This window comes from Salvia hispanica, chromosome 5 (genome assembly GCF_029641045.1).
Source record: "Salvia hispanica isolate PSC_SH4W2 chromosome 5, Shi_PSC_v1, whole genome shotgun sequence".
NCBI classification, from domain to species: domain Eukaryota; kingdom Viridiplantae; phylum Streptophyta; class Magnoliopsida; order Lamiales; family Lamiaceae; genus Salvia; species Salvia hispanica.
In genome coordinates, this window is record NC_142696.1 from 27290652 (window position 1) to 27313085 (window position 22434).

Genomic DNA, 22434 nt, shown 5'->3' on the forward strand with positions numbered 1-22434 from the left:
TTATACAAATTCCAAACTACAATACCCTAGCACAGTTAATACTTTGAAAGGACGAGTCACCTAGCTTATGCTCATGCGATACAAACGTTGATTACTAACATTAGGGTTGTCAATCCTAACACGTAACTCCAAAAAGCTCCTAAGACCCTTGAAAAGCCCTCACTCTCAATTAACAGTGCCGTTTTAAAGGAAGCTAACTGTAGTGTCTACTAAGTGGATCTAACTCGCTAGAACTTTGTCACAGTTATGAAGCAAGTTGTATTGAATCATACATAATTGTGTCACTCAATTATGAAGCATCATGATTAACTTAGGGAAGAAACAAAGTAAAAACAAAACGGATATTAAATAGAAAACGGAATTGTATAACCAAAGTTGCTACTAACACATCCCTAGAATCCTATGAGTTTAGTTACACATGACTGAATAAACTAAAAACATAGATTGAAGGGAAAACAATTTGAACATAAAACTAAAGCAAATAAAACCCGTAGGTTGAATCCTTGTCGTTCTGGATGTTCTTGAAATCCTTCTCCAACTCCTTGCACAATTGAAGTACTCTAGCTTTTGATCTCTATAAATGTTGCAAGTAGTCACTCTCTTTCTCTATGAATGTGTTCTTGTTGTGTGAAACTCCTTTTGATGAAGCTTGAGGTCCTATTTATAGGGGAAGATTATTCCTCATCATAGAAGGAAAAGATCTTCAAAGTTTGGTAAATCTTGGAGCAAATCTAGGGCTGGTCGGATTCGCCGCCTTTCTCCGGCGGGCCGCCGCACCTTGGCGGGCGGTCGCCGCGTTGGAGTCCAGAGACTCTGACCCTTCGGTGGCGGACCGCCACATGTCCTCCGGCGGTCGCCGGGAGAGACTCTTCTCCTAGCGTAAATTTCCGAGGCGGCCCGCCACATAGCTCTGACCGCCGGGCGCCGGCGGTCGCCGTACAACTTCGCGGCGGTCGCTGGTCGCCGTCTGACTCCAGATTTCCAGACTATGCGTTTTTACTCCCCTTTCGGCTCAAATATGCACATTTCTCACAAAACACGTCAAAATACCAAAATGTATAGAATATGCAAATAATGGACATGTAGAGTGATTTTGATAACAAAAACGGACCAAATAATGGCCTTAAAACAGTGCAAAATCCGGGCGTATCAACTCCCCCAAACTTACGTTTTTGTTTGTCCTCGAACAAAACACTAAAGACACAAGAATAGACGCACGGAATGCACAAGGACTAGACGTCATAATTGCCTCAAAAGATGAAAGAATAGATTAAGCATGGATTAACACAATCAAATCAAGCAAGGCTTAATAGTGAACTTTCATTACTAACTCGTGGAACACCTTGAATTCAAGCACTCACATGTGGCAAACTTCCAAAGATGGGAAGTGTTCTTTCTCTCACTCTCAAAGTGTATAAAGGTAAAGTGTAAATCACTCAAATCATGCATCATGCAATGTTTACCATAGGCTTGCTCAAAGTCTAATCCCTCCTCTACTCAATGTGATTAAGCATCAAAAGTCCGAAAGGTCTTTCTTTTCGGTTGTAACGTAGGCTCTTTGGTAGGTGAGGAATATTTGGCTAAAAAGTGACTCAAATATAAAAATATCCCAAGTAGAGTTAAGATGACTCCACTTTTCTAAAACTTAAGGCACTTCTAACACTTTATTTTTCTCCTTCAATTTACTTTCAATCCTTTGATTTTATTTTCTTTTCACAACCTTTCACACATTTTTTTTTTTTTCTTCTTTTTTTACACACCCTTTCTTTTTTTTTTCTATGATCAAGCACATATTTGGAATTTTTCTCAATTTCACAACTTGTACTTTCTTAATATTAAGCACACTACTTTTTATACTTTCCTCCTTATCTCTCCAATTCTTTTACAAAAGAAGATAACAAAAACTATACTAACCCAAGGAATTGTCCCCCCATTTATTTTGGCTTCCAAAGAAAAGGCTTAAAGGCTCAAAATTGGCTCCAAAGGAAAAATTTGAGAGGGTCGAAAATTTTGGATATAAAAGTAGCTAAGAAAAGACAGCCTAACATCCTCCTAAATCAACTTAAACACTATGTAAACTTAGGCAGACTAGGAGCAAGTTCTAGAAACATATACATGCATACAGATAAATCACACAAGAAAGAATTTAAGGCTCAAATCTTACAAGGTAAAAGCACGATTCAAGGCGAACAAGCAATTCACTAATTATGCACCTTTTCACCCAACCATCATATCAAAACGTTAAGCCACACTTAAACATAGATGGAATATAATATCATTGGTAACTCGGTCTAATGTGTCCCTAAGCATGCGTGTTTCTAAGTTCTTCATGTTATGTTCATGACATGGATTCAAGAAAACATTTTTAGAACACAAAAATCTCCTACGGGTTTTTGGAAAATTAAAGCAAAAACAAACTAACAACAAAAAGAAAACCCTAAACTCACGGTCCACCACTTCATCCCCCCAAACTTATTTACAACAAAGTGTAAAATAAGTTTGTAGAGTCGGTAGGGACGTGAGTATACTACTGAAAACAAAAACGTACCCTGAAAAATTTCGCGTAGAGGTTGAGCGGGGTGAAAATTCGCGCTGGAAAATTGTGCCCAGGTGGCGGTCCGCCGCAGCTGTTCGGCGGTCGCCGCACGTCAAAGATGCTTTCCAGCGTTCAGGTGGCGGACCGCCGCAGAGCTTGCGGCGGTCGCCACGGAGAGGTCAGAACCTGCGAAAATTTTTGCAAAGCACAAAATTAAACAAAAACCAAAAATACTTAAAATTAAAGCAAAAATTGTTAAAACAAGGAAATAAATCGTCTCAAAAATCTCCAAAAACATGGTACAAATGCTCATTTAAAGTCATCGAGCTTGACTTCTTCAATCTTGAGGAGGTGGAGGGAAACGGGCGCTAAGATCCTCGAAAGCTCCAACGAGGTACGTGATATCACTCCTCATTGTCTCTCGTTCCTCTCTAGCTTCGGCGGCCATCCTTCGGAGCTCTTCATATTGTTGACGCCGATGAACGTCTTCCAAACGTTGTTGCTCCCAAAATTCTTGCTCCGCCGTGCGCCAATCGCCTTGAGCCGTCCACCCTTGGCGGTTGTAGGCATTCTCCGCTTGTTGCTCCGCCCATCGATTGTCCCAAGCGTTGGACATGTTTTGCATATAGGAGAAAATTTCTCCTAATTGGGCGGAGGTGTTGACTTGAAACTCCTCTTCCGGATTTGGCCTCCCGCGGCGGCGGTTCGCTCTTGTCCGGCGGCGATGTCCTTCCACTTCCTCTTCTTCTTCTTCCTCTTCTCGTCGTGGTTGGGATTGCGGTGGTGGCGGTGCTTCACTCCTTTGAGCTTGTGAATGCTCCGCGCCTTCTTCATAGTTATCAATGACATCAAATGCGGAATCCTCATCGGGCTCAAATTGAGGAATGCGAGAGGGAATGTTCCTCTTTCTAAATTCCCCATTGACGGGGTTAGCCTCGATAGCTCTCCGGTGGGCGGGTGTGTCGAGCTTCCAATTGGCTTGGTTTTCCCAAACATCGACCTTGGTCAATTGCGGGAGTGGAACGGGAAAATGATCCCCCGCTACTTGCATAAAATACCCTTGACCCCAATGATCGGTCTTCAAAAGCCCCACCGAAAATAGCACCTCATAAGTGATAAACTTTTCTCCACCATCCTCCGTCATACCGGCAAAAGAGACCCCCAAATGTTCGCCAATTGCCGTAATCAATCCCCCACAACAAATGACGCCCCCGTCTTTCTTCGTGATCCTATCCACATAGTAAGTAAAGAGGGTCCCATAATCGATTCCCTTCTTGTTGAGTAGGCACCACATCACGTTGAGCTCCGTTTGGGAGACACTTCCCCCATCGATACGAGCAAACATAAGCTGAGTCATAGCACGATGGAGGTACCTCAAGACGGGGTTGCGAATTGATGAAGACTTGGCATAGCCCGCTGCATGCTCTTGCTCATTTGTCATCGCCCCCCAAACCTCGGAAAATTCATATTCATTGTCCTCTTCGGGGTTGGGGTCGAAGCAATGGAAGATCCCACTAAGCTCTTCCATGGTGAGCGAGTGCCAACGGTTCCCTAGGCAGAAATCGATGCTAAGTGGAAAATTTTGGCGGCGATCCTTAGTAACCTTTAGCGAGCTGAGGAACTCGAGAGTATACTTTCGAAACGATGGCCACTTCCTTTGGAACATGTAGACGAGGCCATTCCCATCACCCACGTCGCACAACTTCCAAAAATCCTCCATGATCCCCAAAGTTTGGAGAGGGAAATCGTGGGGATATCTAGAAGGTGCCGTTTCTCGGGCCGACACTTTCTTCCACATAGCCTTTTGCTCTTCCGTGGCAAGGCTAATGCCAAAGTTCTTTGCATTCTCCGGTTTCCCTTTTGATCCCATTATCCTTTTATGGTGGAAATCCCGTCTCTGGACTGCGTGTGGCGACCGCCGCGTCTCTCGTGGCGGGCCGCCACACGGGCCTTCGTAAATAGCAATCCTGGCGGGCCGCCGCGGCCCGTGCAGCGGTTACTCTGGCCCGCCCTAAGCCTGCCCTAGGCCCGATCCTTCCTGCACATGTTAACACACGTGTGGCGACCGTCGTGCTTTAAGTGCGGCGACCGCCACCAAATTTTTTTTTTTTTTTTTAACAGAACATAAAAAAAAACGAGAAAATAAAAAAAGTAAAAGAAAATTGGGTTGCCTCCCAATAAGCGCTTTTGTTAAAGTCGTTAGCTCGACTTGAAGTGGCCCACTAGTTGGGCGGATCAATAACTCGAGTGTTGAAAATTGGCATAGGGAGCAATTTGGTCCCTAGCTTCTTCCACCACTTGTACTTCCCCTCTTTCGTTTTGATGACGTATATCTCGGGGTCCTCTTTGGGTGTTTTCTTTCTCTTCTGTTTCTTCTTCTGTGGAGCAGATGTAGAAGAATTAGCATCACCCTTTTTAGAAGAGTGTCTTACCTCTTTGACAATGTAGATAGTGGAGGTAGAAGGATCCTCCGCTTCAAAGGGATCTTTGGACTTGGTCAAGTCGGTAGCCATGACTGCTCTGCACTGTTGTTCCATTTTTGCCCGCTTTGCCTCCTCAAACTTTAGCATCTCGCTCTCGATCTTATAGGTGGATTGACCATGATTATCACTGATTGTGATCTCGCCACGACCTATATCAATCAAAGCTTTGCAAGTGGCAAGAAAATCTCTCCCTAAGATTAGAGGGACGTTCTTGTCTACTTTCATGTCAAGCACAATAAAGTCGGCAGGAAAAATAAAATCATCAACTTTAACTAAGACATCCTCAATCATACCTACAGTCTTGATGGACGAGTTATCGGCCAACCTGAGTGTTACATCTGAAGATTTGAGTGGCCCGATGTTGAGCTTTTCGTAGTACTTCAGTGGCATGAGATTGATGGACGATCCTAAGTCGCACAGTGCTTTGTCAACCTTCCCTTCTCCAATTCGGCACCTAATGATGAACTGGCCCGGATCTCTTTGCTTCACTGCCCTTTCCTTTTGGATGATCTCGCTGCAATGATGCGGTAGCTTAAGGTCGGCTTTGGTCGGCTTTTTTTTCCTCATTACCGCCTCCCTTAGTAGCTTCGCATACTTTGGTATCTCCTGCAACGATTCAACAAGTGGAATGTTAGTATGGACTTTGCAAAACATGTTAAGGAATTGCTTGAACTGCTCTTCAAGCTTGAACTTCCTCTTTGGCTGAAAAGGGAGTACAATCCCGTTGTGCCGCACAAGCTCCTGCTTAGTGGACGATTCTGCCTTCTCAGTGGCGGGCCGCTGCGGGGTGTGCGGCGGTCCGCCGGCGACTGGGCAGTCCTGCGTGGTTGACTCTGCCGTCTCAGTGGCGGGCCGCTGCGGGGTGTTCGGCGGTCCGCCGGCGACTGGGCAGTCCCCAGATTTCTGCTTTGCCACCCACTTCTTGTTAATATCATCCACTCTTGCTGCTGCCTTTGCTCTATCCTCATCTAACTTCTTCTGAATTTGCTCCATTTGAGTGGTAATATTGGTTACAGCTGCCGAGATTGTGTTCATTCCTTGCTCGAGGTTGTTTATCCTTGCTTCGACCACTCCGATCTTGGTGTCATTAATCTTCCTATCTTGCGTAATTACCTCCAAAATCTTCGTGATTCCTTGTTCATACTTGTCTTCCTTCTTCATCGGCTCAACCACTCCTCCTTTGCTAACATTAAATCCTGCAGGGGGTTGCAAGTAATTATTGTTAGAATAAGAAAGATTTGGGTGCGGACGGTTCCCATTATAATTATTGAAATTACCGCCCCCCTGATTAGGGCGATAATTGTTATTGTAGTTTCTGGGACCGCCTCCTTGCACGTAGTTGATTTCTTCCACAGTTGATATGGCAGTTTCGGGTGCCTTGACCGCCACTATGGAAGTTGCCGGAATTGGATCTTCCTTCCTCGAGATGTCCATTTGATCAATCCTGACTCTAAGTTCTGCTAACTCCTTAGCAAAAGAATTTTCTTCGGCCTCTTCTATGGCTGCTACTCTTCTCGTGGCATGCCTTTCCTTCGACCACCCCCGACTGTTGGTGGCGAACTCCTCGATCACCGCCATGGCATCCTCTCCTGTCTTTCTTAGAAATCCTCCATTTGCCCCTGAATCAAGCATAACACATATTTTCTCATTAAATCCATTATAGAGGATTCCTACCTGATGGTCTATGGAAAAACCATGGTTTGGGCACTTTCGAAGAAGAGCTTTGAAACGAGCAAATGCCTCATAGAGGGGCTCGTCATGGCCTTGTGTGAATTGAAAGATCTCACTTTTGAGCTTCAAAATAGTGCCTGGCGGGTAGTATTTGTCGAGGAAGGTAGCTACGATGTCCTTCCATGTGGAGACCTTTTTTGGTGGCATACACTCAAACCACTCCTTAGCAGAATCAATCAATGAGAATGGAAAAAGTCTTACCCGTATGGCATCGTCGTCGACACCATTTAATTTCAGAGTGTTTGCGATTTCCACGAATTTGGAGAGATGGCGGTTAGCATCTTCAGTCGCCCTACCTACAAAAGGAGTTTGCTCGACCCTTTGGATAAGGGGCATGCGTAACTCAAAATTGTTAGCATCAATACGAGGGCCGTTAGGAAAAGTGATCATATTCCCATGATTGAACATGTTCATCACAGGTAATGTTTCTCTGTTCTTCTTTTCCATGGCTTCTCGGGCTGCTCTCTCCGCATCTCTCTCATCCATCAGCAACTTCACCATCTCCTGCAGCTTCTCAATATCTGTTCGGTCACCCATTGTTCCTGATCCTTTTTCACTTCTTATTATCCTACAAGTTCTTTCAAGTTCTAAATCAAGCGGCTCTAAGATGTACTTCCCAGAACGCGTTCGCATACAAAACCTGCAAGACTCGAAAACAAAAAAAAAAAAAAAATTAAAACAAAAAGCAATAAAAATCCAAAGTAGTAAAATTATCGTTTGAAGATATCACTCCAAAGTGAATTGTCTTCCCCGGCAACGGCGCCAAAAACTTGATGCACTTTTTATTTGCACTATAAATACCTGCAAGTATACAGAGTAGGTATAGTATAGCAAAAGGTTAGTACCGGGTATCGAACACGGGGAAGATGTACACAAAGTGTCTATCTTCTACTAGAAATCTGGAGAAACAAGAATTTTTGGAAACTTTTGAAAACAGTAAATATTAAAAACAGTAAACAACTAAATGCAAGCAAATCACGGAGAGAAAAGTATAGAGATAAGGGGAATTCCAGGGATGTGCTTTCACTTTTATGGTTATACAAATTCCAAACTACAATACCCTAGCACAGTTAATACTTTGAAAGGACGAGTCACCTAGCTTATGCTCATGCGATACAAACGTTGATTACTAACATTAGGGTTGTCAATCCTAACACGTAACTCCAAAAAGCTCCTAAGACCCTTGAAAAGCCCTCACTCTCAATTAACAGTGCCGTTTTAAAGGAAGCTAACTGTAGTGTCTACTAAGTGGATCTAACTCGCTAGAACTCTGTCACAGTTATGAAGCAAGTTGTATTGAATCATACATAATTGTGTCACTCAATTATGAAGCATCATGATTAACTTAGGGAAGTAACAAAGTAAAAACAAAACGGATATTAAATAGAAAACGGAATTGTATAACCAAAGTTGCTACTAACACATCCCTAGAATCCTATGAGTTTAGTTACACATGACTGAATAAACTAAAAACATAGATTGAAGGGAAAACAATTTGAACATAAAACTAAAGCAAATAAAACCCGTAGGTTGAATCCTTGTCGTTCTTGATGTTCTTGAAATCCTTCTCCAACTCCTTGCACAATTGAAGTACTCTAGCTTTTGATCTCTATGAATGTTGCAAGTAGTCATTCTCTTTCTCTATGAATGTGTTTTTGTTGTGTGAAACTCCTTTTGATGAAGCTTGAGGTCCTATTTATAGGGGAAGATTATTCCTCATCATAGAAGGAAAAGATCTTCAGAGTTTGGTAAATCTTGGAGCAAATCTAGGGCTGGTCGGATTCGCCGCCTTTCTCCGGCGGGCCGCCGCACCTTGGCCGGCGGTCGCCGCGTTGGAGTCCAGAGACTCTGACCCTTCGGTGGCGGACCGCCACATGTCCTCCGGTGGTCGCCGGGCGAGACTCTTCTCCTAGCGTAAATTTCCGAGGCGGGCCGCCACATAGCTCTGACCGCCGGGCGCCGGCGGTCGCCGTACAACTTCGCGGCGGTCGCTGGTCGCCGTCTGACTCCAGATTTCCAGACTATGCGTTTTTACTCCCCTTTCGGCTCAAATATGCACATTTCTCACAAAACACGTCAAAATACCAAAATGTATAGAATATGCAAATAATGGACATGTAGAGTGATTTTGATAACAAAAACGGACCAAATAATGGCCTTAAAACAATGCAAAATCCGGGCGCATCAACAATGAAGTAAAATAGGCTAGTAATGAAGCAGAAAAAATTTTCATAGCAGCACATCTCATCAAAAAAACTAGATCTAATGGCCCAGATTTGGTCTCTAGTTCGGTCTTTAAAATTGGTTCGACATTGATTAATGCCACGTGTCATTTGTCCTTTTCATATCTTTTGTCCTTTTATATATATAGGGATGTATTCAAATCCTTTTCATATCTTTTGTCCTTTTTTCTTCTTAATCCTAGCCCCACGATTTTGTCATCTGACGGTTAGATTAATGCCACGTGTCATTTAATAATGCACATTTTCATTCTAATAATGCACAGTGGCTAATAATGCAACATTATAGACTAATAATGCACATTTTCATTCTAATAATGCACAACGGCTAATAATGCAACATTATAGACTAATAATGCATTGATCACAACCATCCAATTCAAGGATCCAAGGGCTGAGATTAAGAAGGAAATATGACACTTAGGGTGCAAAGGAGCCTAACACACCCCTATATATATATATATATATATATATAAAGAAGAAGAAGAAGAAGAAGAAGAAGAAGAAGAAGAAGAAGAAGCTATTATATTTTTAGGTATTTTCAAAAGTAATTTTGAAATTATTTAATTGTGAATTGATTACTTGTAAACGTTTTGAACTAATGAGTTTGATTTTCAAATGTTTTGCAGGTTGTCTGACTTGACCGAAGATGCACCCTAGCAAATTAAATAAGGTTTAAGTGTTCGTATTTGATTTATTGGGTGAAATTAGTAGTACTAGAAACTTGATATGAAAATGGAAAAATATTAGAGCATTTGTGTAATGCCTTTTTATTTGTGCTTATATCTGTGTGTTAGCTAAATGTTAAAATAATATGCATGTGAAATATGTCCAGATGATGAAAATAATTAAATAAAAACTAGATAAAGAAATTAAGTCCTATTTCCTAAACACACACACACGCTAGAATTAGGATATAGATTCTAGAATACTCCCACACACATTTCACCCAAACACATACTAAATATCTATCACTCTAGAATTCTCTATGAATCTCTTGAACTCTAACTTAGAGCATCCACAATAGGGGCGGCGCGGCGGCCGCCCCGATCGCGGGCGGTCTATTGTGGTGGAAGCGGCCGCCCCGGAGGCGAACGACTTTTGTGGGGCGGAAGGGCTTTCGCCCCCGAAGCGCCGAGGACGAGCCGAAGGAGAGAGAAAAGCAGCGGCCGCCGCGGCTATCTATTGCACGGCGAAACCGCCGCGGCGGTCGTCGATTTCCATTTTTTTTTTTAAATTTCGAATTTTTAATTGTTTTTATTATAAATATTCCTCCATTTTCATCTTCTCTCCACACACATCTTCATACTCATTTCACTTTCTATCCAAATTTTCTATCTCTAAAAATTTGTGGACTTCCATTGCTATTTATGGATGATTTGTGGAATGAAGCATGGGATTCTTTGATTCAAGAGGTGCAGAGGGAAGCCGACGAGGAGGATGAGGCGGCGGCGGCGATCCCTCGTGAGATTCGTCATCTTCGGACACTTCCACGAGACCATGTCGGAGCGGCTGAGCGGCTTATGGCAGACTACTTTAGCGCTAACCCCCGTTACCCAACTGAGATTTTCCGTCGGCGTTTCAGACTGTCGCGACCGCTCTTCACCCATATAGCGACGACATTGGCGGACCGGTACGGTTGCTTCAACCTCCAGAGTGATTGCACTGGCCGGATCGGCTGATATGTTCGACGAATACCTACAGATGGGTGAGACGACTAGTCTAGAGGTTCTCCGGCAGTTTTGTAAGGGCATGCGGGAAGTCTTTTAGTCCGGAGTTCCTACGAAAGCCAACCTCTGATAAGTGCCAGAGACTGCTTGATATGCACGGTGCGGTGCACAGTTTCCCAGGGATGATGGGCAACATTGAATGCATGCATTGGGAGTGGAAAAACTGTCCGGTGGCGTGGAAAGGCCAGTTCACTACTGGTTTCAAAAGCAAACATCCTTCGATGATCCTGGAAGCCGTTGCTGACTATTGTTTGCGGATCTGGCATGCGTATTTTGGTGTTGCAGGTTCGAATAACGACATCAACATTCTGCAGTCGTCGCCTCTCTTTAATGATAAGTGCCGGAGAGAGGGTCCAGAGATCAGTTTCGTAACAAACGGCACGCAGTATCGCATGGGATACTATTTGGCAGATGGAATATACCCTCGTTGGTCCGTATTCGTCAAGACACTTCGCCAACCGGCTGGAGCGAGGAGACAATATTTTGCGCGAAAACAAGAGGCCGCTAGGAAAGATGTTGAGCGAGCTTTTGGTGTGCTCCAATCGCGATGGGCCATTATACGCTGCCCGGCACGAGTTTGGCACGAAGATGATGTCGCGAATATTATGTTAGCGTGTATCATATTGCACAATATGATAATAGAAGATGAAGGATTTGCTGCAGAACGTTGGGCACCGGAAGATGGTGCAAGTACAAGTCACGGCGTTGCCACCGCGCCGATACAGATGGGTGTACCACATAGTAATGAATATCTGATCCAACGTCTCGCTGATATACGCATGAGCACATCACATGACCAACTCCAGGTCGATTTGATTGAAGAGGTCTGGGCTCGTAGGGGAGGCGGCGTAGCGTGAAGAACATGTGTGATTTTCCGTAGATCAAATTTTCGTTGTAATTTTCCCCTTACTTTAATCCGACGAAAATTTAGTTTTCAATTTTAATTTGTTTTATTAGCCGTTTTTATCTAATTTTTTTTAGTCTGATAATTTTAATTGTAATTGAATTAAAATATACAACAAATAAAATAAAGTGAAATGTGGCTAAAATAAGTGTCCACTATTGCTGCGGAAACTTTTTTTTGTGGCCGTGGACAAATAAAAAGTGGCTATGGACAAAAAACATAAAAGTGTCCAGCCAAAGTGTCCACCCTATTGTGGATACTCTTAGAGCAACAAACCAAAAAAACATCGGCTCGCCTCCTGACCGCCATCTTCTGCTCCTCCGGCGGCGCCGTGGCCGCCGACAATTTTCCCTATCCTTCTTGCTCACAGCGTCTTCCTCTATATCTTCTCCATCCTCCATTAATAGATTTCAAGGTTGAAGCTTTGTTTCCCCAAACTCAAGTTCCTTGCAATTTAAGGTAGAAATTGAATTCCTCTTTTGATTATCTCACTTCCTAAGTTAATGTTTGTGGTTTTGACTTCAAGCTTTGTGCTTTTGGTTGTCAGTGTATTGGTGAGAATTTTTATCTTCTGTCTAGAATTGGGGATTTGAGTTATTTTGATTATTTTAGCTGTGTTTATTTGATTGTTGGATGAAATTGTATAAATTGATGACTTGATTAGAACTTTGTATAAGAGGGTGCTTAAATTTGATTTTGTTTATGCAATTGATTATATACTCATTTTAGAATCAAAGAATTGAACTTTAGAGTAAAGTTTTTAATTGTTAACAAATACACAGTTTCAACAGTGGGTTTCGGGGCTTATTTGACAGACCAAAATAGTTCATTTTCAGCTCATATTTTACCAGAGTATATCCTTAGATGTCTTCTACATTGTCACCAAAATTCAGCTTCAATCGAGTTCATATGGATATATAGTGAATTTTCTAAAGAGTGAATTACATAAATGGTACCTGATATTTCACTTTCGCTTGTAAATGGTACCTGATCTTTATTTTATATCGTTTTTGGTACCTATAAATCACATTTTTGGTACCTGATGCAATTTTCTTCCCAAAATGCCCTTTAAACAAATATATTTTTCCATTTATGTCATAGAGGGTATTTTGGGCAAACATAAAATTAGTAGCAAAAGTGATATTATAATAATATCTTCTCTCATTCTTCTAATTCTTTATACTATTATTATTAATCAATATTAATATTAATATTCATTTTTAATATCATTCAAATATACTAAAATATAATTATAGTTATAATTATATTTAATTATTATTGTTATAATACTAAAAATTGATAGTAATTAATAAATAATTGTAGTATAATTATATAAATTATGAATTACATAATATTATCAATAATTATTATTATTATTTTACATTAAATTAGTAACTAATTAATATAGATTATTATTTTTATAATACTAAAAACTAATAGTAATTAATAAATAATTTTAGTATAATTATATAAATTATGAATCACATAATATTACGTAATAATTATTATTATTATTTTATATTAAATTAGTAACTAATTAATATAGCCTTAATAAAAATTTAACATTGTGAATTGTATTTCATAATGATATAAAAAGTTGAATATTTTTAGTTAGGTGTTTCAACCTTAAAATGATTATAAAATGATTTAATAAAAAATGTTCAATTGATTTAATTACTTTAAATAATTAATTTAATTAGGTATTTTATTTTTTTATTTATATTATGAATGTTGGAATCTATGTCGGTCAATGGACTTTGACCAAATTATAATTTCAGCGAGACATTTAATTTTGTGAAATTAAATGATATAACGTCGATCTACGTTCGGAGTAGATGAAAGTTGTATATTCATTTTCTCAAATCCGATTCCTGGTGAGTGAGAACTAATGGATTAAAGTTGTGCAAAATTGCAAACTTAATGAGGTATGAGAGAAGCTTAGGGAATAATTAAGAGAGTTAATTATCCCACATTGGAAGTTACAACTTTATTAAACTAGTATTTAATAAGAAGGAGTATTACATGTAATAATTATAGTGGACTAAGATGGGCTGTAAGAACTCACACGTGCGCGCACGCACGCGTCGCCCGCCCCGCCGCGTGCCTCGAGCCTCGATCTTGAGCTCGCGCCCGTGTCCTTGGACTTGGATCTTGGCAATTGGTGTTTGGGTGGTCTTTGGGTTGTTCTTTGGGCCTGGTTGTGGGCTTGGCCCAAGGTTAGTGGGTCTAGTTCTTTTTAGACCACCACCGTTTCCACGTCAACGAGTCAAGCGGGATGACACCTCGTCAGTATGACGCGGTAAGCCAACGTGGCTGACACGTGACAGTCCACGGCATGAACGAATCTAGAAGCTTCTAGATTCAGACTCTCAACTCTGTAACGCCTCGTAACCGACGACCGTTATGGTCTAGCATTGATGGCAGCCATCAAGGCTGTGTTGACCCCTGCAGTGGACTGAGCCTATAAATAGGCTAGTCATTCTAGCATTCTAGACCAGAAAATTAGAATCCACACTCTGAATCATACACTCTCTCCTCCCTCTGCATTGTTCTTCTGTCGAAGCTCTGCCCTCTACTCCATCCAGTTCGCCGGAGCTCTGTTGATAGCGGTGCTGCTTCACCAGAGACGTAGCCGTTTTATCTTTGGGGACGAAACGCCAATCCGAAGAGCACTACCGAGGCGTATCTCGTCTTGCGAAAAGAGGCCTCCTCGACTCGGCTAAATTTCTTTTACGGTTCTACTGTTTCGATTTTTCCATTGTAATTTCGTTTCAATTTGTTCTTTTGTATTCCTTCTTTGGGTTGTATTACGCCCGACTTTTATCTCTTGTAAATTCAGAAACCAACAATGAATGCAATTAGATGTATGTATAAACCACTAAAAAGAAAGAAGAAAAAAGAAGGAAGAAGAAACATAAACTAAGGAGAAAAAAGATAAAAGAAAGGAAGATAAAATACTAAAAAGAAAGAAGAAAATGAAGAAAAAAGAAAGAAGAAGAAACTAAAGAAGAAAAAGAGAAAGAAGAAAGGAAGAAAAAAATAATCACATATTTGGTACTCCCTCCGTCCCACTTTAGAAGTCCCGGTTGAGTTCGGCACGGGTTTTAAGAAATGTAAAGGAAAGTTGGTGAAAAAAGATAGTGGAATGTGGATCCTACTTTTTTAAATTAGTTTTATAATAAAATGTGAGTGGAAAAAGGTTAGTGGAATATGAGGCCTAATACCATTTATGGAATATTCCAACCAGGACTTCTAAGGTGGGACACCCAAAAATGGTAAACCGGGACTCCTAAAGTGGGACGGAGGGAGTATTATTTAATGGAAATTTCCAAAAATATCCTCCATGAAAAAAATTCACATATTTGGTACCTAGGGTTATTTTTGTCAATGGGTACCAAAAACGATATAAAATAAAGATCAGATATCATTTATGTACGAAAGTGAAAGATCAGGTACCATTTACGTAGTTCACTCTTTTCTAAACGGACTGCCCTATTTCTGGCAGGTTGTTGAAAAAATTCATAAATCCTAAACGAAAAGGAATTTCAAGCTCAAAATTAATCCTCATAAACCTGACTTTTATATGTTTCTTTTGCAATTGGTTTCGTTGATTTTTGACTTACGAGTCAATTTGAATGATTTTCCAAAATTAGTGATTTCTGCCATGATTAGTAACTGAAAATTGTAAAACATGATTTTGTTGATTTCTTTGAGTAACCTATTGGTGTGAGATGAGTATGCACTTGAGATATACTGTAAATAATGATGTAGGGAATATGTGTGATTTTTCTTGGAATTGTTGAAAACCGTTTCGTATCGTTTTTGTGATTGATTTCAGTAGGTCATATGAGTAATAAGTTTGACAGCTTTTATAAGATGGTTTGTTTTGGTTTTATGTTTTAAAATAGAAGATTAAGTTGTTCTAAAGTTTAAAATGTGTTTAATTAAGCTTGAAAGTTTAAAGACTAAGTTAAAGTGCCTAAGTGCTAGGAGTGGCGCATCCGAGGCTTGAGGACGGACAACCAAACCAAGCTTGAGGTGGTTTTTTATCTTGGATTGCAACTTTCGAGGTGGGTTTACTTTATCTGTAAGCGTAGTGGTTACATGGTTATAATCATTGTTGTGTCGTGTTTCATTCATATGAGCTTATGGGCCCACGAAGGGTCAGATCCACGAGGGATTGTATGGGTCGCTGACAGCCCACCAATAGCCCACGAGGGGCAGGCCCACGAGGGGTCAGGTCCACGAGGGACCGAGACTAGTTTCATATAGATGTCAGCAAAGTTGTGATGGTTCATTATGTTATGATTCATTACACAATTGGTTATAATTGCTTGCAGCGTATTCCCCACTGAGTGTGCTCACTCACACCCCGTTATTTAATGTTTTTCAGGTTAAGGAGTCGGTGACGGGGCAGCGGTCAACGTGGTCCACGGTATCCCAGCCCAATATTTGACAATATATGAATAGTTTTGACATTATTTATATTTTTAAATCATGTGAGCAGTAATGGCGATTATGTGTGGGTTGTGGTTCTAAAATCCGATAAAATTGTGATGTGATTCTGACATGGAAGGTATTTTTTTTTAATTTTCGGTCAGTTAACAAGTTGAGGTATATATGCATTATTTTGATAAGCTTTTGTTGCGTATACATGTATATGTATTTCTATATGATGATGGGAAATTTCATAGGTCAAATTATATACTCCCTCCATCCCAAGATAAGTGACCTACTTCTTTTGGGCATGGGATTTAAGGAATGGTATTTAAATAAGTTAAAATGGAGAGAGTAAAGTATGAGAGAGGGAAAAGTAGAGGAGATAAGAGAGAATAAAGTAGGTGGAGAATAAAGTAAGAGAGATGACTTTTTGCTAAAAATGGAAATAGGTCACTTATAGTGGGACACCCCAGAAAGGAATACAAGTCACTTATCTTGAGACGGAGGGAGTATATTTTATTAATGTTAAATGACAGTGTTTTCTTTAAGTACTAAAGTAAAATGTAAGTGATGTTTTCTCTTTTCAATTCGTTAAATTGTTTCATTTTTTTTATTCACATCTTAAACGTTGTAAGTCTTTAAAATAAAAGTAACCAGTTTATTATTAAAATTTTAGTATTTTAGTAGCGTCCCCATTTTAAAGAGTTCGGGGCGTTACAATATAAAAGTAGGACCCACATGCCACTTACTTTTTCAACTCACTTTCTATTAGATTTCTTAAAACCCGTGCGGGGTCAAAATGGTGACGAATTATTAGGGACGGAGGGAGTAGTTATAAGAGAGAGTGATATAGAGAAGACTATTTTCTACATTATTCTATATCTTATATTATTCTCTTTCCACTTTAACTACTCCCTCCGTCGCGGAATAAGAGTTTTATTTAGTTATGGCACGGATTATAAGAAATTTAAATAAAAGTGAGTTGAATAAATCAGCAGAATTAATCCTTAACATATGAGCATTTTACGATTTTGGTGCAAGAAATTAAGTTTGAATTTTTACATCTCAAACATTTCGACTCAGATCACAATTGGTCCAAAATTGACGGTTCCGTTAACTTGTAACCGTCAACGTCGTTAAACGCGATTTTGACCCTATTAAGGATTTTGATTATATTTGAGGCTGGGAATAGAGCCCGAGAAACGGTTGTATTGCAAATACAGAGTCCCCAAACGCGTCAACTTGTTGAACGACGGTGAAATGGGGCCGGAGAAATTATTGTGCGCCAAATTCAGGCGCACGAGGGAGTTGACGTGAAAGAGAGAGTCGGGAAGTCCGGCAGTGAGGAAATTGTTCTGGAAATAGAGATTGCGGAGGGAGTTGGGGGAGGAGAAGATGTCGGGGTGGAAGGGGTGTTAGAAATTTGGGCTTCCACATGTCTAATTTAATGTGTATGGCTATCTTTCAGTAGTCCAGTATAAAGTGATCCAATAAAGATTAAAGTTTGGACTAAAGTGTATTTATTTATTTGGAAATAAGTGTAGATACATGTGATTTTCTATTTGTTGAGGGACCAAATAGAAAATAAAGGAACTTATATATATTTTCTATAAATATATGTTATGGTTATGGTCCCAGACGTCAGAAGAACATTCGATATCTCTGTATTCTCTTATTCTCTCGGCAGACTATTGCGAAGAATGTCTCTGATCGTTTGGAAGATCCATAGCCGCTACAAAGCAATTCTAGCAATTCTGCGTTTCAATTCGTTATGGATCAAGGTACGCTTCCGCTATACAGTTTATGCTCCTTCTCCGTCGTTCTCGGTTAATCATCATAGAGAACTTTAAGTAATTGTTTATACAATTATTCCAACAAGTGGTATCAGAGCCACTTTATTGATAATTTTCTAAGAATTGGGAAAAAGAGAATTAAGGTTTTGGTTTTCTGCATAAAGTCATGCGGTTAAATTTATTGGTGTTGGCGTCGTGTATTTTACACCAAGGTTTATGATTTGAAGATTTGGAATTGTTGGGAATTATTAATTGGCCGCTGCACTATGGTTGTAGAATTGATAATTCACGCAAGCCCAAAATTTCCCTATTGTGTTTTTATTCCTGAATTTCCAGGGTAATTATATACAAAATGTTCCGCCTTTGTTTCAATTTAGTATAAAAAGTATTAAGTTTACATATTTTATACAAAAAGTTACATTAGTGTTTTAAGTTAATACATTCCGTTAAATATTTTAAACACCGTCAGTTAGTTTATAATTTATCCAACTTATCATCATAATAAAAGAATAATTAGAGATTTATTACAATTAGTCACTCTAAAAAAATAACCGTCAATATTAATTCTTCCAGCAATTAATCGTAGCTTAAAAAAATTATGTCTCTCAATATACTCTATTTTTTATTGTATTCTTTATAGAACACAATATAAAATAAGTCCATATTTCATCTTTACAAAATGGTTAATTTTGAGGTTCCAATAGTCAATTAGTCAATATTTAATTTTTACAAAAAAGATGATTAATTTTGAGGTTCCAATAGTCAATTAGTCAATATTTAATGTTTACAAAAAAGATTCAGTAGTATCTTTCTAGTTGTATTCTCCATTGTAACTTAGAAAGCTTTGACAATAAAATGCAATTCGCTAATTTGATGGTGAAGAGTGGTAATTTTTAAATATTAAAAAATTATTATATTTTAATAGGAGTAATAAATAAATATTCACCAAACATTCTAATAATAGTTTTATAAAATTGGTAAATAAAATATAAATATATTGAAACTATAGTTAAATCGAAACTAAAATCCACAATAAGCCAACCTATTTAATTAATTGCCCACTAACATTTTAGGTGGCTCAACTTATTTGCATGATATAGGCCCATTTAATCACTTAACCTAACTAAAAACAACAAAAGATACGATCATCTTCTTCATGCTTCCAACATCATTTTTTGTACAATGCCTCTCTGTAACCTCTCAACTCTCTTATTTTTTGGAAAGAAGGCAAAAGGTTTCGGGTGGAGTTGAAGTTGTCATGGGGTCGGAGGCAGAGTTGCATTAAGTCAAAGGTCGAAAATGGAGTTTTCTGGCCAATCCCACGCGACCCGACCTGGGTCCGCCGCTGATTATAATAATGTAGACCCCACTCTCTATTAATATTATTTCCACTGCCCTTTCTCTCTCCCTCTTACTTTTACCCTTATTTATTAAAACTCGTGTCGAACCCAAAGTTTATACTCTTTTGGGACGGAGTGAGTCTATAAAAGTAGGACCCACATGTCACTAACTTTTCAACCCACTTTCTATTACTCCCTTCGTCTCATAATAGATGACACACTTTTCTTTTTAATTTGTCGCACAAAAGATGTCACATTTTCTTTTTTAGAAAAAGTTCTCTTTCACATTTTTAAAAATATATTATTTTCTCTCTCCACTAAACACACAAAACAACATCTCCATTACCCAAGTGTGTCATCTTTATAGGACGAAGGGAGTAGTATTATTCTCCCTCCGTTCCATAGTAGTTGAGGCTTTTTTTCGACACGAAAATTAAGAAAAAGGTGTGTAATGCATTTAATAAAAAGATAATAAAGTAGGAGAGAAGAAAAAGTAGAGAGAATAAAGTAAGAGAGAGAGAGAAAGAGAGAAAAGTAAGTGGAAATCAATGTTTTAAAAACCGGACCGGCAAGCGAACCGACATCGTTGCTGGTTCACTGATTCAATCGGTTCATTGGTCGAACCACTGGTCAAACCGTTTTACTGTTACAAATACATATATTAAATATATAAATACAAAATATATAAAATTTAGTAAGTAATAAATTATAATTAGCAATAATATACTCCAATAATAAAAATATAATATTAAATTTTATGTATAACAGATTATTAAAATAAGTGAATGATAAAATTTAAATAATCTTCTTATCAATACATATAATTAAATACATAAATTATTAATTAGTGTAGCTAAAAAAGTACATATTATATATAAAAATAGATAAAGTTTATATTAATTTTTTTAAAATTATGTAATGAAATAATACTATAGCAATTATATAAAATTAAACATGGATTTGTAGTTAATTTGGTTAAAAATATATATTAATATTATTAGTTATTACATATATATAAACACGAATTATTAGTAAGTTTGATACTATTTAGTAAATAATAAATTTTAACAATCTTAGGTATAATTAATTATGGTTAAAACCGGTCAAAATTTAGTGACTAACAAAATATAGTTAAAATTTAGTGAGTGGTAATTAAAATTGGACAAAAATTACATGTTTAATGTATAAGAATAATTATTGTTCAACATGTTTCATTCATAAGCATGTGGTGGAGTGGTAGAGATGCCTCTATTTATACTAGAGGTCCTAGATTCGACCGCCTCCAGCCTCATATTTTAAATTAATTTTAAACAAGTCATTTTGACATGCTAACGGTGTTTCTGGCCCAACCGGTCAGATTGGCCGGTTCCTTTGGTCCAAAGCGGCTTGACATGCTAACGGTGTTTAAGGGTGAACCGGACCGGACCAGTCATCGGTTCACGGTCTAACCGGTCTAATCGGCCAGTCTAGTCTGATTTTTAAAACACTAATGAAAATAAATATATTTGATTTTTACTAAAAGAGAAAATGACTATACTCCTATAAAACGTACCAAAATAAAAAATTAACTCTTATATTACAATAATATAGAACCACAAAGAGTCTTCCATTAATTTGGGTGTTGTCTTGTCGGCCGCATAACAATACTTTTCTTAGTTTAGAAATCATGAATAAGGATAATAATATATTATATTCAATGCAATTGACCAAGATATTATATACTTCCTCGGTTTCTAAAAAATGGAAAGTTTGAAACGGCATGGATTTTAATGCACAATTTAGTAAAATAAGATAGATGGAAAGAAAAATTGATAAAGTAAGAGAGAAGGTGAGAAAAATTGGTAAAATAAGACAGAGGGAGAGAAAAAAATAATGGAATTAATGTTAGTGGATCATGAGATCCACTTTAAATTGTTAATTGTAGTGGTATAAGTGGTAAATAAATTGATGTATAGGGATGTAAAAATTTCCTAAAATAGAAAGTTTGAAAGTTACTACTTTTAAAGAATGGACTAAAATGAAAAGAGTTGTTATTTTTAAAAACAGGAGGGAGTAAAGACAAATAAGGAAATACCATTAATTTGTTGGGTACTGTGTTTATATACAAGAAGGTGAAGTTATGCTGCGTTTTGGGAGGATTTAGCAGTGTTTTGTCCACAACAGTCTCTGTTGTTTTTTTAACACAACTGAGGATCTATTCCCTTAGTATTCCCTCTGTAATAAGGGTATATCCCTTATCACGATGTCGGAGACGATAAAGAAGAAGTCTTAGAATGTGGAATCTCGTCGACAAATCAAGTTTTAAACAAAGTACTAAAATAAAACATATGAGACGTAAATTCATATATTCATTGATTGATTCCCAAAAGATAACAATAGCTCATTATAATACTAATAACCTAACTTAATGAGCAAGATAATAAATATATGGAAAATGGGGAGCATTAGGGTGCATCCTTAATTAGAGTGACAACGTACATCCAATCTCGTATTCTCGTGTTGTCAAGTGGCACGAAACATGCAATATTGTAAACACAAAAATGCAATATATATTTGTAAAGTTCTAGATGGATTTCTGTAAATTGCATTTTAGTTATAGGCAAATTGCATTTTATATTGTTAAGTTTTGCATTTTAACATAAATTGTCTTCAATGCAAAATAAATTATATATTAATGCAATTCATCTATATATGGAATGCAATTAAAACATTCTATAATTAGAATGCAAAACTCAACAATAAAAAATGCAATATGTCTATAACTAAAATGCAATATGCCAAAATCTATTTATAGTTTCTACAAATGTATATTGCATTTTAGTGTTTATAATATTGCATGTTTCGTGCCATGTGGCAGCACGAGATTGGATGATTGGATGTACATTGTAAATTTAAAATTACTTATCATATTAGTATATCCATATGGAAAAGATATGAAAATATATAATTTATCTAAACTAAATAATGATCGTATCACTCTGTCTCACAAAAGATGTCACACTTGTGGACGTCACGAGATTTTAGGAAGTTTTGTTGCATGTGAAGTGGAGAGAAAAAATATACTCCCTCCGTCCCTTAGAAATATGTCATTTGGGTTCACGAGTTTTAATGTGTAATTGGTAAAATAAGAGAGAAGGAGAAAAAGTGGTAGAAATTGTGTAGTGGATGGTGGGACCCATAAATAATAAAGTAACGAACGAAAAGGGAAATATAGCCTATTTCTATGGGACAGAGGGA

The 22434-nt window shown here is 38.2% G+C and overlaps 1 non-coding gene across 1 annotated transcript; it reads left to right on the forward strand.

The window, feature by feature from the left end:
* Window positions 1-6709: 6709 nt before the first annotated feature.
* Window positions 6710-6816, forward strand: LOC148926568 (small nucleolar RNA R71). The gene has a single exon (XR_016131886.1). It is a non-coding gene; the product is annotated as a small nucleolar RNA R71 (small nucleolar RNA).
* The last annotated feature ends 15618 nt before the right edge of the window (window positions 6817-22434 follow it).